Source organism: Aegilops tauschii, chromosome 2 (genome assembly GCF_002575655.3).
Source record: "Aegilops tauschii subsp. strangulata cultivar AL8/78 chromosome 2, Aet v6.0, whole genome shotgun sequence".
In the NCBI taxonomy this organism is placed as follows: domain Eukaryota; kingdom Viridiplantae; phylum Streptophyta; class Magnoliopsida; order Poales; family Poaceae; genus Aegilops; species Aegilops tauschii.
Genome location: NC_053036.3, coordinates 1,194,135 through 1,200,134, shown reverse-complemented (window position 1 = coordinate 1,200,134; position 6,000 = coordinate 1,194,135).

The following is a 6,000-nucleotide window of genomic DNA, read 5'->3' as shown; positions in this document are numbered from 1 at the left end:
TTATTTTCCGCGTAATAAGGAGGCACTTCCTTGCGGCTGCGGTGGACCCAGCTGTCAGCCTCTCCACGTACAGTACTCTTCCGATGGAAGTCGGTCATTGACCACATTGACCACGCCGCGCCGAGAGCACCATGGCGGTGGACGACGGCGAGGCCTAGGAAGGGGACGACGCGGAGCCAGGGAAGACGCGGCAGTGGAAGCCCGCGCGGAGAGGAGTATGAGGGTTCACCGGTTCGGCTGCAGTGTGAGGCTGCCGTCGCCGCAGAATAACAGGGGGTGTGGGTGAGTAGAGGGATGCCCTGGCCAGCGGTGGGAGTAGTAGGGGGCGCTGAGGCCTGCGCGGCAGCACAGCCGGCCACGGGAGGCGGGAGTAGGCGGTCCCGCCGGCGCTGCTTTGGGGGCTGGAGCAAGAAGATCAGAGATTGAAGAAACACGATGGCCGTTGGATTGACATCCAACGGTTATGTCTGCTAGAATCATTTGTTGACGTATATAATAACTAAAAAAATCTTGCATACACGTCAACTAAACAGGCCCACAAGTCAGACCACTCCCTTTTTTTAATAATTTATATATAGCTCATGGCAACTTCTTATGCAATTTATTGCAGTCGTTTTTTTGGTTGGCCAGGGCCAATTTCGCATATTTTTGTGGGTTCCAAACTATTTTTAATACCGAAATGTCGAGCCAGATTTAAAGTACTTTGAAGATATATTTAAATTAGGTTAATGCCCAGTGAAATAGGAATCTGAAAATGTGAAAAAATCAGAAATTATAAAGTAATTGCCAATTTGTCATCTGTTTTATATTTACAACCCATTTCATATTACTTTCAAGATTTGTAGGCGTCTTGAAAGAGTTGCAGCCCATCAGGGCGTAGAAAAATAAGTAGGCCTGGATTGGGTATTCTTCAGAAAAAATAAACTGGGCTCATTTTCACAAAGAAAAAATAGCTGGGCTGGTCACATAGTGAACATAAAATATAAGCCTGGGCTAGACGGGCCACAGCTCAGTTCAAACCCTGCTCCGTCTCAAGAATACCAAATAAAAAAAAATACTGCTCGAGTAGCTACGTCCCAGGTGTGAGCCGATCTTGTGCTGTTCTCTTGTCTATTGACTATATACGCTTACAATGTCGTGGGTCCCAGATGTCAGGAAAACACTAGGAGGAAGCATTTTATTTTTCCATACGCTGACGTGGTGGGCCCCTACTGTCATCCTCTCCACGTACTTCTGCCGATTCCTGTTGTTTGTTGACCATGTTGACAACGCGAGAGGGCGGCGCCGTAGCGAGCGCACCAAAGCGCGCGGAGGACGTCGGCGTAAACGATTTAGGAGACGGTGGGGCGGCGATGCGTGCACTGAGGCGCAGCCAGCCGTGGGAGGCGGAAGCAGGCGGCCCCGCCGGCGCTGGTTTGGTTTTGGCGGCTGGAGGAAGACAGGACTGAAGAAACACGATAGACTGTAAAAGCAGCAGGAGTACTTAACAACCTTAACTGAAACCAGCAGGGGCACTTAACAACGAAAGCTGAAAGCAGTATGAGTACTTATACATGTTCAACCGTACAAAGCACGCCTCGAACAATGCTACTTTGCCTACAGTTAACCAAGGGTGAGGCCGCCAAGCCCCAGGACAAGGCCCAGGCGCCAGCCCGCGCATCCACAACCTTCTGAAAGCGGCTTCATCTCGCAACGTGGTCAATAAACAGGATATTCGCTTTAGAGCCATGGAAAAGTATGAACATAATCTTCTGTCCTATTCTCCAAGATGGACGGGCCTTCATTATTTGAGACCACCCATGAATAAGTATCTTTTCACCTCCAAGGGGAATTGAGTAGGTCGACATAAACATCATGTTGTGACCAAGCGCAAGTCTGACCCGACCATGCTCAGGCATCTGTATAGGAACAATAGAACTCGGCAGTTCCTGTTTCAAGAAGATCACAGCTGTAAAACTGTGTATAAGCAATAGTTTATGAACAACATATATAACAGAAAACAGCTCGTACCATAAGTTTCTCGACACAGTTGGACCTATTCAACGAGTGCAGCAGTGGCACACATATCCCACGTGGCCTTCCACCATTGAAACGCCCCACAAGGACCTCAAGACGATCAATAAAGTGTAGGAACTTGTGGATGTCGATCCAGTCAACTTCATTGCCATTAGTAATAGCCGAGTTATTACAGAGTAACAAACGAGCAGACTGCTTAACTCTGAAAAAACCTACACGTGCCACCAATTATAATAAAATATTAGTTAGAAGTAGCATCTTCGTGAGAGATTCATTGCTACTTCTAAAGTTAAATTGTGATTAGTTAGACAGAATAGGTGGATTAAGAAGTAATCGAGGCAACAAGCAAGAACCAGATACAAAACTAACATGGATGAACAATTGGAACGACGTCGGGGTGGAAGATCGCAGTGAAGATGAGACCAGGTTCTGCTATTTCCATCAACATTCGTGCGCCAACTTTCAGTCCATACCACTTGAGAAAGTTTATCCAAGTTCGGCCATAAAAAAAAGCAGCGATCTTCTTGGTTCATGAACCCAACTCGGAACTTATATCCATGGCTTGTCTTCACTGTGACCATTAAACTAGTGTATTCAGTTATGGCAAGGCCGAGCATCTTGAGTACATGTGTTCTGGAAAAGCAAATAATACACTGCAGGAAAAATAATATGAGAACACAGCATGTTCAAAAAACCCCCACCCTCCCGGATAGAAAAGAGGATTCTAGGAACATACTGTGCGCGTTTCAAAATGCTGTGTTAGGATGAGAAGGAACAAGTGTGGCGTCTCGCCGAGGGCGCAGAAACCTGTAGGGTACTCGCACTTTGGGCACTGCAAATGAAACACACTAGATTCAGTAGGAAGAAAAATGCATCAACGGCGGCGGCTGCCATCCTAGGATTACCTGCGACCAAGGGACTTGGATTTATCGGGGATGGATGAAGAATTCGTACCTGGTTCTCCATGAGAAAACCCTATGCAATCGCCGAGAGGGGGTTTTCTTTGAACAAGCAGACGAGGGAGAAGGGGATTCAGGCCCAGTGAAATATTGCCGCTTCGTCCGTCCAGCTTACTGCTAAAGCTGGAAAGGGGGGTTGTGATTTGACGGCTCATTGGGCATTACTGCGGTGCTACGACCGGGGTGTGTCTACCGTGAAGTTGTGCACTCTAATTTGTGCATATGGCATGTGGACCCCGTTGCCGGTTACCCCACATATCAGCGAAAGGAAGTAGAAAGACAGGAGTAACTAGTTACACATAAATATATTTTTTGACAGAGAGATACTCCCTCTGTAAAGAAATATACAAATCTTTTATATCACAGGCTCACCTTGCCGAGAAATATACTCCCTCTGCAACGCATGGGCATTATGGGGGTTCAGCTTTTTTTATGGGGGTTCAGCTGAGAATATAATACTCAGATAGGCTCACGGTTCTGGACTTTGGGCCGCATGCCGACCCTGCATGTTTGGGGGCCCATGTGTTCTACCTCAGCGCTTTTTCATATTGCAAGCGATCGGTACGGCGCTGGTTTTAGATGCTGTCACAAGGCGAATACACAAAATTGAATAAAGCACGACAGCTGTTGGAATGAAATCGAACGACAGTTCCTAACCAGCAATCAAAGTTGCAATTCTATCAACGATATACCATGTGATAAATAATACTGTCGTACTACTTATACACACAGGACACTTGTTTCACCATGCCAGATTATTAGATCAAAATCTCTCGGAGGATAGATCAGTTCGGCAGTTGCGTGCTGCTACTGAAGAATTTCAAAGTTGATTTGGACCAGCTCTCCTTGCCGAGAAAGTTCGATTTTGACATCATCCCCTACCGCAAGATATGATTTAGATTTGAACCTTGACCATCCTTTAGCATCAATCATCATGTGACCATCATTTGTACTTACGGTATATTGAGCAGGTTCATTCACACCAAGGCTGCGCATGGTAAGAGAAACTTGGCCGCGGTCGCCCGGATTGTTGAACGACTCCCTCGTTGCTCTAGGAATTCTCTGTTTGCAAACAGGAAGACATACCCAAACAGTTAGATCAACGCAGTGAATCATGTGAAACAACATGGAAAGAAAAAAGAACGAAGCACTTGGGCGACCAATGCTTACCAAGAAGGTGGACATGTCGGTTTTTGTAAGGACTTTGGTATATGAAGTGTGAACTGCAGCCCAGTCTGTTGCCGGTGCAACTGCACGGGCTGGAGCAGATGCAAGTGCAAGTGTTGGTGCAGGTGCCGAAGCCGCTGCTGCTACTGCCGGAGATGGTGCTCCTTGTAGAGCTGGTGCCGGTGTCGGAGCAGGTGCCGGTGTCCATGCCTGATCCTCCGGTAGATCAGACCGATCCGCTGACGCGGTCGGTGCCCAATCCTCAGCTAGATCAGACTAAGCTGCTGCCGCTGTCAGTGCTAGAGCAACTGCCGGTGCTTGATCTGTGCGAGACAGCGGCGATCGTGTCTGGTCTGCTATGATCAGCTTTCTAACTTGACTAGGATCCATGACCGTGATCCAGTTTTTTTCTTCATTTCTTTTAAACACGAGAAGGACTAATTGTGGCATTTTTGTTAAACCAAACTGCAGTTCATCATAGGGATTCAGCTTGTACTCAGACAACAGACTGATCCAATTTTTTCCAGTAATATAAGTGATGGACAGTGCCTTCGTTACTGACACGACATAAGAAGTGAAACCTGCAAAAATAGCCATCATAGAGCAAACCAAACGGTTTATTCTGTGATGAATGCCACATGGCAAAACCTGCATCGTAAAATTGCAAGAAAAGAAAGAAAACATGACATTAAATCAATAAGATTTACTTGATGTGACACGAGTGAATACTTACCAGGAAATCACTATGTTGAAGTACTAAACAGAAGATTGATCGTCCAACTACGCGTGGCATGCAGGGGCCCGCCTACTCCCACAAGCAGGACAGTCCAAAGGTCGTGACAAATCGTATGGACCGAACATCCATGGGACTGGAAATCCTGGTGGGTGCGATAAACCCTGCAATGCATACGGATATTGGAGTGTAACCATAATTGATAAACGGTCCTCACAAAAATATGATCTGGATACTTCAAAATATATAGACTGAATTGAGTGGACAGACATTAACATAGACCGTTCACACACCAAAAGCGGCAGTACTAATAAACAATACAGGGTTCACAAACACAAATCAAGTACTGAACAATAGTACTTACTACAGACAAGCAAAGTTGCACTAACTAAACTCTGCAGACTATTTTTTGCCACCGACCTACGGGATGAACCCCGCATAACTGACTAGGCCATGGACTTCGTGTGAGATGTCTACATGCACCATCACCATCTTGTCAACCTTGGAGAACCTAACAGAGTGGTCTTTCCACTCATAAAAATGATGATGAAGACAGGCCGCATCAGATTTGTTGGGAAGCTTTACAAGAACCACACCCTTCGTAATTGAAGGCACAACCAGGAAATTGTTGTGGTCAAGTACAACCTCGAGAACACGCCTGACAACAATGCTACAGGAAAACACTAGTTCAGGACACGTGGCGACAAGGACACAACAGCTGGATAGTTCAGCAATAGAACTCATCATCAGGTCTTCCATTTCTCATGGCATGACTTTGAGAACTTCATCTCCACTGCGGACCTGGTTCTAATTCAAACAGAAACCATATTTTATTACTACCTCCGTTCAGAAATATAAGACGATTTTCGATACTATACTCCATATATGACTACATATACGCACAGAAATGAGTGAACAAAGACACTAGAACATGTCTTCAAAGGCATGAGAACAGAGGGATTACATGCAATATCCATAACACAAGTTACTGAGGCAAATATACCCTCTTAAAAGGTAGCATTGATGTTCATAAAGTACTCCCTCCGTCCCAAAATTCTTGTCTTAGATTTGTCTAGATACGGATGTATCAAGTCACATTTTAGTATTAGATACATCCGTATCTAG